Below are 11,678 nucleotides of genomic sequence, written 5' to 3' on the forward strand. Positions count from 1 at the left end.
GCAGGTCACAGTCTACTCAGGTCGGAAAGCAAAGAAATGCTGGTGCCCCGCTACCTTTCCTTCCTTCCTTCCTTCCTTCCTTCCTTCCTTCCTTCTTTCTTTCTTTCTTTCTTTCTTTCTTTCTTTCTTTCTTTCTTTCTTTCTTCTTTTTTTTACTTCTTCTGCAGCCCAGGATTACAGTGCATGGAGTGGCTCTGCCCTCATTCAGATTGAGTCTTCCTCTGCAGTTGTACCTATTTGGAGATATTCCAGAGATAGACCCAGAAGTATTGCTCCTCAATGATGATTATAGTCTTGTCAAGTTGACAGTGAAGATAAACACCACGGAGGCAAATTATCTTCTACTCTCTCACTCTGGTGCTTCCTTTCTTTTTAATTTTCTTTTTGGTTTCAGGATTTCTTACCATCTAGGTGGTGAGAAATAATTAGTGAATGATTAAGGAACTGCCAGCAATCCCAAACACAACATAAGACATACGAAGTCTGATATTCTCCCATATCATCTAAGAAATGATGAAACAAAACTCTCTGAGTTAATAAAAACACAAAAACCACAGACTTACATTCTCTCAGCAGATAATGAAAAACAGCCTTATCCTCCTTCCCTGCCCATTTAAAAGTGAGAAGCCAACAGGATGGTGCTCTGTGTTGATCTATAACAGTGATAAATAATTCACAGACACTTGTCAGCCCCATGGCCCCTCCCCTCGCACATCTCCTTCCTGCACTCATTCTCCGCCAGATGAAGGACTTGATATAAAATGACTATGCTTATACCTGCCAATATTTGGAACCAAATCTGAGAGCTACAAACACAATGCAAGGAATTTCAAGGGATGATACTCCCTTGCCAGCATCTTCCCTGTGTTTCTCCATTTGACCAAAAATGTTTTTCCTAGTGCAGCCATATGTTCTTGGATTTGGCTGTCAGAGAGAGGGTGGATTCTTTCAAAATTGTTTGATGTACCCATTTGGGAAGAAAGAGGATAACTTTTCTGCTTGTACAGAAAAAAAAAAAAAACATCAAAAAACGACAACAACAAAAAACAATATCAACCAAGAAGATCCCCCAAACCTCCCTGGTACTAAACCACCAACCAAAAAGTACACAGAGGGGATTTATGGCTCCAGTCTCATATATAGCAGAGGGTTGCCTTATCTGGCATTACTGGGAGAGGAGCCCCTTGGTCCTGTGGAGGCTTGATGACCCAGGATAGGGCGATGCTAGAGTGGTGAGGCAGGAGTGGGTGGGTGGTGGGGGAGACCCTCATAGTGGGAAAGGGGAGGTGGGAGGAGGAAATAGGGGGATTGTGGAGGGGAAACTGGGAAGAGGGATAACATTTGACATGTAAATAAATAAAATAAGCAATGAAAAATGAAAACAAAACAAAACAGTCCAAATAAATTTTCACCAAGTATGCTTCTTATTGTCCCACTAGGCTATAATGTCTTAGAAGAATAAACCTGAACCATGTTTACTGTGTTAAGCCACCAGTATTTTGTAGGTTTTTTGGAGCATTTAGCTATCTATCTATATAATTATTTAAATAATAATTTATCTACTTATCTATCTATTTATATTATGCTTCTTATTGTCCCACTAGGCTATAATGACTTAGAAGAATAAACCTGAACCATGTTTACTGTGTTAAGCCACCAGTATTTTGTAGTTTTTTGGAGCATTTAGCTATCTATCTATATATTTATTTAAATAATAATTTATCTATTTATCTATCTATTTATATTAGACTTCCATGTGATAAATAGAAATATTTATCACATTCCTACTCTGACTAAGGTATTTGTTTCTATTTTTAAAGGTGTGACCAAATAGTGTGGAATGTAAGATATATATATATATATATATATATATATATATATATATATATATATACCGGGAATATACCATGAACTGTGTCATTTAGAATCTAATAAGAAAATTGGAATTAGCCCATTTCTATTAAGCAGAGGGTATTTAGTAATACAATAGAATACACGTGTATTTCAAGAGCTAAAGGGTTAATGAAGAAACAGGCAAAAATTATTCATACCAGGTACAGAAAGTTAGTACTGCTTTTAGGTCCTTCAAGCAAAATCTTCCTAGAGGACACATTTACATGGTACTGGAATCCTTGTTATTTGAGGGCCAACCTTTGCTATGAACCGGAAGTCTATATCCCCAACCTCTGCTCTTTCTGCTCTGGCTGCCATTGCTGAAACCTGCTGCTGCCACCATCAATGCCATCAAAATAATTTCTGCCAGCAAAGACGTTCCTATCAAGAATGCCAGAGACATTGCTGACACCCACATTCCAGGCTCCTATTGCCACACCACTGACAAAATACAAGCTGTTTACAGGGAATCCAGGATACAGTGTTGACTGTTTATATAGAAGACGATTGGTATGGACACAAATACATGCTACTGTGAAATGGAGAAAAAAAAAACTTCCTGTCTGTCTGAATAGAGACAGACAATCAGTGCTCTATTCTAATAGCAGGGTAACATGTAACTGTTAACAGAGATAGAGATGTAGACACATCTACCAACAGAGATAAATCGAGAAAAATACAAGGTTGAAATAAAAACATAGGAGAAAACCTTACATTCCTCACAGGTAAGCTTTCATGCGATGATATATTCAAATTATTTAGAACAATTAACAAACACACTAGAGAGAACTGAATCATAAAAATATTTATCTCCCGGAACTGATGCAGGAATTAGATGCGATATCTTGCCCAAATACTCTGGTACAATGTCTGCCCCTAAAGTGTGGTACTCAGAGGAAACCAGTTCCATCCCTCCCAGAACCCCGACCTCACATTCCCATTGTAGGGATTTTGTAGCTGACATTGCAACGGCTTTCAGATCCTTTGGATTTTCATTTTATCATGGGATCCCCTGAAAGCTTGACTTGGCTTTCTCATTGTCTTTCCAGGACAGGGAAAGCATGACATCATGAGAACCAGCGAAAGCTCAGTCTGCTGCCCCATGGCTGGGCAAAGCCTCCTTTGCAGTCTGTAGAAGAGAGGGCTGCAGGTTTCCCCAGCTAACTGCTGAGCTGCTGTTTGCCTGGATAGCCATGGAGTTCCTAAGCTTCAGATAGAATGCCATCCTGTGCATTCCACAGTCATGCTCCCCTTCAGTGCTCTTGATATCCAGGTAGGTCAATAGCATCCCATCTGCACTTGTGCGTTGCCTATAGTTTTACTGTAATGTGAAATGGCATTGCCATTTCATCAGTGGGCTGTTGTGTTGGATATCTGTTATTTCAGTGTCTCTCTCAAGTTTACATCCTTTGTAAGGTTCCAAGAAACAGGATAAAGGGGGAAGCCATAGTCCTTTTAGGAACCAGGGAGGACAAAAATCAAAGGAAGCCATTTTGCTTTCAAAGAGTCGGTTCACTGAGCATAGAAATCACAAAGCTATGCTCAAGAGCGTGTGACATGTGGAGACCACAGTGTCTTTTTCAATTTTTCAATTAGTGACTTCAACTTATTCACGATTCCTTCCATGCAGCAGGGGTAATTTCTAATTTACAGTATCTGATATGATTCATTAATCTAGAAAATTAGATTTTGAGGGGAACATGGCATACATTTCCAAAAAATTAAAATCCAGCTTTGTGCTCTCACATTCGCCTTCAGAGAAACGTTTAGGCTAGCAAAAGCAGAGGAAATTGATTTAGCGACATGATTGCCTCTGTTTATAACACTGGATGGCTTCATCTTCACGGAGCTCTCTAGGAAGTGTAGGGCAGGGATGCTGGTGAAAACACAAGAGACTTTTCATGCACAGTGAGGACAGTCCTAGGGAGAGCATTGGGGCGCAAGTACAGGAAGGCTCTCATCTGGGCTGGGCACCACAGTAGCACTGTGGGAGTTGCCACCAAAATTCCCACAGCAATCTCTTAGCCAGAGGATGGAAGTGAAATAGGAGACAGATTTCCAGGCCAGACTATCAGAGAAAGCTGTATGTGGAACCACTGACACATGGAGGCTGGTCTAGCCTCTCTCACCTGGACAGAAGCAATTATGCGTGTCTCTATGGACAGTGGTGGCACAGTTTTAATAGATGGCATATTGTAAATGTTTTGAGACGCCTAATGGGTATAAATTGCAGTGGTATTCTTACTGAGAAATATTCCGAGGACAAAAATATAGTGACACCTATGTCTGAAAGTCATTACGCTTAAAATTTTCTGCTCCCAGTCTTTTTCCAAGTCAACCCAAAGCACCGAACAAAGGTTTCTGAAGCAATCGGAAAACATTTGGGGCAAGGCCACCAAATCATTTTTCATCGATGAAGTAGTGAAAATAAAGATCAGAAGAAACTCGTCATAATTTCTGTCTTGCTGAGCAGTAGAGCTCGTTTAGATTCATCTACAATGACCATGACCTGCATCTGCTCATGGCATGTCTCACATCTAAACCAGTGATCCCCACACTATACCTCACAACCACAAGCTTAAACTAATCGAATATTGCTTTTTTACAAAAACAATTCAGCTTCTCTGAGCTTCCTGATTTTACATCCAGCAGGCCACATGACTTCAGGACTACTTTAATTTCATATTACAGAAGTTGACATGCTTCTAATGCGACCCCATTCTTCCTAGCGTCTAATCACCTCCCTTTGTCAGTACTTTCATTTAATGCATGTTTATTTTCTTTGAAGGGCTGAATCAACCTGATTAGGTATTCTTATTGTTCAGCATAAGTTTTTGCTGTTCTTTACAATTTCCTTCCTGGTATCCCACACCTTTATTCACACTAATTTCAAGAAAGTGATATTTGATTACAGTTATGTAACTCTCCCACTCTAAAGAATAAACACAAAAGAATATATAAAATAATACAATTATGAACTCCTTCAAGCCCTTTAGCAATGGCACATATGAAGAACTGAATTCTGGTCCTCTGCATGAGCAGTAAGTGCTCCTGACTATGAAGCCATCTCTCCAGCACTCTCAAGTCTTCTATGACTATCTCCCTTGTATATGCTATTTCTGAATTTCATTCATTCATCTTCATTCTTCACTGTTTCTGTTCTGTTATGAAATCATGAACTTGTGTGATTTTCAATTTGTATTTCTTAAAATGAGTCCTGCCCTGAATACCAATGCTGTGTCACCAATACATATTTTCTTTCTTCTTTGTTACATACACACCTAAAGGGGGGTCATTAGGTGACAGTAAGCAGAAGTTTCTGTGATCTCATCCTTAACCACACACTGCTTACTCTTTCTGTTCTTTGCATGAATCTCTGACTGTCCATGAAGCATCAGACTTAATATCTCATTCCCTAAACATTATTTACAAAGATATATGTCGCCTCACATACATAGCAAGTTGAAAATCAGAGAACTAACACATTTTTGATAACCTTTATGCAATGCCTGGTTCCCACCCCAGCGGGTCTTATTCACTCTCTCTCAACGGATTCCTCACAAACTCCAATATCCATTCCAATTATTTTCTTCATTATTTCATTCTTTTGGACTATGTTCCCATCCCTGTTTCACGTTTCCAAATTAAGCTCTTGTAATAGATTAAATTTCCTCTGTGCACCTGTGGAGGAGAGTCTAACCTTAAAGAAAAAGTATGGCTGCTGGATTGGGGTTGACAGTACTAGATTTTCAAATTGTGATCTCATCAGCCCATACCTATTGTTCTCTATCTCTCATTAGGACAGTCTGCCCACAGAAATATGTCCCTGGAAATCTGGGGATGCTTGGATTCCATGAAAGCACACTATCTTCATTACTTCCCTAGTGATGTTAACACTCCTTGGCTGCGTCAATCTTTGTGTCTCACTTGTCTCTCGGGACGCCGATATGTTCTCAGGTTTGCTGTTGTCCTGCTCAGCTTCTCCAACCATAGTGGGTGGAATCATTAACATCATCAATTGAACAACCTCTCATTGAACATCAGGGCATTTGAGATAGATACCTCAGTTGGTAAAGTGCTTTCCATACTGACTTCAGATCCCAACACAATGTATGGTAGTGGTGGGGACAGAGTATCTGTGACGACTTGCTAGCCAGATAGTCTTGTTAGATTCATGAGATTCAGTTTCAGAGAGACCTACTCTTATAAAGAAAGGTGGAGAATGAGAGGAAATCACACGACACAAATACCTGACTTTCACATGCACATATACACACATCTGCATGCACATCTGTGAACACACATGCACACACACACATACACACACCCCCACACACACTAACAACTTTGGCTATGTAACCAATCATATTTTAAAACAAATATCCAGTTGTTAGCTCAAGATTTAGGAGGTTGAAAAATCTGGCTATTTGGCCTAGGTCAACCTGGCAGTTAGTTCTCATGCTCTCGGCTAGTTCACTAGGACACATTCTATCACTCGTGGACAATGTCCTTGTTCATAATCAGATGGCTATACCAATAACTGGGACAGATATCTTTGTTATCCAGACATTAAACCAAATTCTCCACACTTCAATGATTTCACAGTCCCAAAGGCAGCAAGAAAAAACAAAAACAAACAAACAAAAAAAACAAAAGCAAAACACAAACAAACAAACAAAAAACCAAGCCCATGTATTTAAGCTCATTCAAGCCTCTCCTTGTTTGGTTTGAGTAATCATATAAAGCTATTGTGGCCAGTTCTTCCTACTGGATATGAATAAGTGGGGAATAGTTTCTCATCACAACATCATCATAGGCAGTAAGTCATGTATGTTTCTAGACTTTTTGCACTGGTCCTGTTCTGTATCCTTCTTCCTGACAGAAACTTCATCCTCTTCTCTGTGGGTCAAAAATCTACCAAGGACTTCTTTTGTCTCTCATCATTTCAGCCTACTTTGAGAGGTCTGGAAATTGGACCAATTACAAAAGGTCTTTGAACTGTAGCTTCCACTGGTCAGCAATCACTAAGTGACCCCTGAGGCATGAGCAGCAACACTCCCAACTCATACCAGCAAAGTCGGACATCAACCTCACTGATGAAAGGGACTCATCCATGGATGATCAATGGCTTGTGTCTACTCTTCAAAGACATTGTAGATCACAAGCCCTCTTGCTTTTTTGTGGATTGAACCACATATATCTTAATATGTGTTTTCTTCTATGAAATTTCTGGGTTAAATAGTCTGTGTAATTTTAAAGGGCTATTACCAGACTGTTTAAACAAATGGTACCACAATTCACAGTTTTATCAGGAACTGGTGGATGTCAACTTAAATCCTCCACCAGAAATGGGCAATAGAAACTCTGACAATTTTGTCACTTTGGTAGATACGTGGATGTTCACTGCTACTTCAATTTATACTTCTCCCAGCCACTGATAAAACCGAGATTTACGAACATACGTTGACCAGTTGGGTATCTTTCCCTTGAATTACACATTTATACCTTAGACATATTTTCCTAGCCAATTGTTTCTCTTTTCCTGCTCATGTGAGAGAGCTTTCTTCCTTATAATTAAAATTGTTCTTTTTTTTTGGCTGTGCCACAATTTCCTTCCTGTTCATAATTTGCATATTGATTTATTTTTGTCATTTAGAAATTATTTCTACATAAGAAAGCATGTTTATTTGTTTTTAAATAGTTTGCAGTTTCCTACCTGGATCACGAAATTTCTCTAGGGCAAGCAGTTTGCTTTGTTTTGGTTTTTTGTACTAAGAATTTTATGATGTTGTTATTTACATTTAAGTCTCTCATCCATCTGGGATGTATTTTGATAGGTTATCTATTATAAAGGCCAAATGTTACTTTTTCATCACGGATATCAGTCACACTTCTATCACTTGTTAATAATTCATCCTTCCTCCACTGAATTGAAATAGGATTTTTAACATCTATTAAAATTTAATATGTGCTGGGATTTCTTTCTCTAGTCTATCTATTTCTCTGACATTTCCATTTTTATTTGATTATAGAATACTCTAGCAACTGGCACAACAATCTCCTTAACTGTTGCTCTTTTACCAACAAACATTGAACACTTTTTTTCACTCCATAGAAAGTTCCATCCAATTAAAAAGAAGCTTTTCATGGTCTCCAATTCTGCAGAAATTAACATTTTTATGCTATTTAGCCTATCCAACTAGACACAATGGTCTTTTCACTTGTTCATTTGTAAAATGCCCTTCAATACCATTTGACAATTCCCTTCACATAAGTACTTTGTCATTCCTGTGAAATTTATGTCTGCTAACTTCTCTCATTTCCTTAGTATATTACCTGTATCATGCCCATCTATAACTTCTATGGCCAGGCAGCCACTCTGAGCCCACCCCTTCTCTCTCCACAGTCAGGATTTATTTCTGAGATGGGGCTGCTCCTTTCTTCTAATGACTATATGTTCCAAATTCTCTTCTCTGCACAGTTCTTTCCAGTAATTGAATTCAAGTCAAGAGAGTATGGCCAGACACCTGTTTGCTAAGTTTGGACCACAAAAGCAGTAAATCTTTCTTCACATGTTCATCAGTTGCATAGTAAGTTAGAGAGTGGTAGCAGGGTTCCTGAAGTAAAGCGCAGCCGATTAGCCTAGGTCTCTTCAACTCTGTGGAATGAATGTCTAGCCTATTCCATCTTACTGGACTCCGCATGAAGGAGACATTAGCTGGAATACAGCAGCCCTCTAGTTTATGTGACTGCTGCGCTGCTTTGCACAGTGCTTCATGTGTGCTGAGATGATGATGTGTGTTCATGTGTGCTACCCTGAGTTACTCTTGCTATCTCATGGCCATGCACCTCTGAAGTGCTGTTGTTTGCTGTAGTACTGGAGGTACAATTTTGGGGGTATGATCAAATTGACAAACAAAAATGCACAGACATCTGAGTCTCTTTACTTTCTTATCCTACTGTGTATGTTTACATTTCCAATATAATGAAGAAAATATTGATAGTAGGCCCACTACTGCTTTCAAGTTCTTAAATAATGGGCTTCTTGTTCTACTCTGGGCTGTTGTATGCTATTGAGTTTTGTAAATCTGAATTAAAAAGCTTCACTAATTAGTTTATATTTTAGTTGTTAAAATTTATATATATATATATATATTGAAATACCTCTCTCTATATAATGAACTACCTCATCTGTCTTTATTATATGTTTATATATTATTCAATATTAATTGATAGAATGGATTAACAGATTTTTCTGATTTGATCTTGTGGCTAATTCCCCAATACCTCTTTCAGTTTTATTATAATACTCTTGGTTGAATTATACTTGAAAATTAGCACATGAAACTATTGTTCTGCTACAGGAACATACACTAAAATGACTCTTACACATTCTGATGTACTCATAGGTGAGTGCCTTGCTCAGTCCCTCTCAGGGAAGCTTCCTCGTGTAGTCGATGGGAACAAATGCAGAGACCTACAAGTGGACAGTGTGAAGAGAGGCCTTGGAAAACTCTGTCTGATGGAATATCTCCATAAAATACAACCTCTCAGGGGGCTTTGACGAAGAGGAGGTCAAATTCTTGTCAGAGGGGATGCATGACACCCAAGAGAGACTGTTTACAACAGGGCAGGGCTGACGCGCAGATGGACTCCCAGAGTCCATGGCAGAATGCTCAGTGTCTGCACAGACGTGAGCCGGGCAGACTCTCAGGGCTGAGAGGGGGAAGTGGACATAGACTCTCACCAAGAAGCTCTTTCTAACTGACAACTCCTTGCAAATAAAGAAATACCTGATCTCCAGTGGTCTCGGATTATATATAAACTACACTTAAGGGTAGGCCCTGTGAATGAGTCAAGCGGAAGATAACATATCAGGACTTGAAGATAAAGTAGAGAATATAGAACAAGCAAGCAATGAATATGCATTTAAAAATATACTGGGAAGGAACATTCAGGAAATGAGGGACATCCTGAACAAGATAAACTTTTAAATTGTAGGCATAGGTGAAAAGAAGAATCCCAAGTCACTAGCATAGACCAGACTTTCAAGAAAAACAGAATAAAACTTTCCCAAATGAAGCCATATCATATCCTTACAGATTTAAGGAGCATACAGGACACCAAGCACACAGACTCTATGGCATACTGCAGTTAACACCTGAGGGTACAGAACAGAGCAGGAGAACTCTAAGCATCAAGAGAAGAAAACTGCAAGGCACATATAAAGGAAAACCAATTAGAATAACAGCTCATTTCTCAGTGGAAAATTTGAAAGTCAAAAGAACCTACAGCAAAGTATTCCAAGTTCTAAAAGACTATGATAGTCACTCTAGACTAATATACCAAGTAAGATTATCTGCCATAATTGAAGGGGAAATAAAAACTTTCCACAATATAAACAACTTAAATAATTTATATCCAACAAACCAAACCTAAGGAAAGTACAGGAACCAATATTTTAAGCTGAAGCCAAGAATGAGTACACAGAGAGACTATAGAAATAAACACAAAACCATAATTAACAAAACACAGTTTATCACTAAGAACCCAAACAGCACTGACAAAAAAACTCCCCAGCATGACCTCAATGAACACACACTTATTTCAATAATAACTTTAAATATCGATGGCTAGAGTTCCCCATTCATAAGACTCAGGCTGGATTAACACATCAAGAAACAAAAACACATCTACCTGTTATCAACAAGAAGCACACAGGATTATATTTAGGAATACATATGTAAATACTAACACACATATGCATGCAATAACAGAAAGTCCAGAGGCCCTGAATTTGAAGAAGGTCAGGGAGATAGAGCATTGGGCACAGTTGGAGAGAGAGGGAAGGAAGAAATGATGGAAATATTGGAATGACTGCAGTGATAACTTTATATACCCTTTATTAAGTGTATTTGAATAACTACATGAGGAACTGTCCCCCTTCTGAAAGTTTAACTACATACCATGATATGTGGATGACCTATGATGGTTTTAATGAAATAACCCTCTGTACACTAACATGGCTCCAAAGGATAATAAAGGAGTATTTAATAAAAAAGAAAAAAAAGAAGTTTTAAAGATAGGTACTGCCTTTTAGAAAAGGGATGAATTAATCAAATAAGATAAATTAATCAAATAAGCAAGCAAGTAGGTGTCATTATTCTCATATTTTTTTCAATTTTTATTAGATATTTTCTTCACTTACATTTCAGATGCTCTCCTGAAAGTCCCCTATGCCCTCCCTCCCGCCCTGCTCCCCTACCCACTCACTCCCACTTCTTGGCCCTGGCATTCCCCTGTACTGGGGCATATAATCTTCAAAAGACCAAGGGGCCACTCTTCCCAATGATGGCCTAGTACCATCTTCTGCTACATATGCAGCTAGAGACACAAGATCTGGGGGTGCTGGTTAGTTCATGTTGTTGTTCCACCTATAGGGTTGCAGACCCCTTCAGCTCCTTGGGTACTTTCTCTAGCTCCTCCATTGGGGAACCTGTGTTCCATTCAATAGCTGACTGTGAGCATCCACTTTTGTATTTGCCAGGCACTGCATAGCCTCACAAGAGACAGCTATATCAAGGTCCTTTCAGCAAAATTGTGCTGGCATATGCAATGGTGTCTGGGTTTGGTGGCTGATTATGAGATGTATCCCTGGGCGGAGTAGTCTCTGGATGGTCCATCATTTCATCTTAGCTCCAAACTTTGTCTCTATAACTCCTTCCATGGGTATTTTGTTCCCTATTCTAAGGAAGAATGAAGTATCCACATGTTGGTCTTCCTTC

Source organism: Mus pahari, chromosome 1 (genome assembly GCF_900095145.1).
Source record: "Mus pahari chromosome 1, PAHARI_EIJ_v1.1, whole genome shotgun sequence".
NCBI lineage: Eukaryota > Metazoa > Chordata > Mammalia > Rodentia > Muridae > Mus > Mus pahari.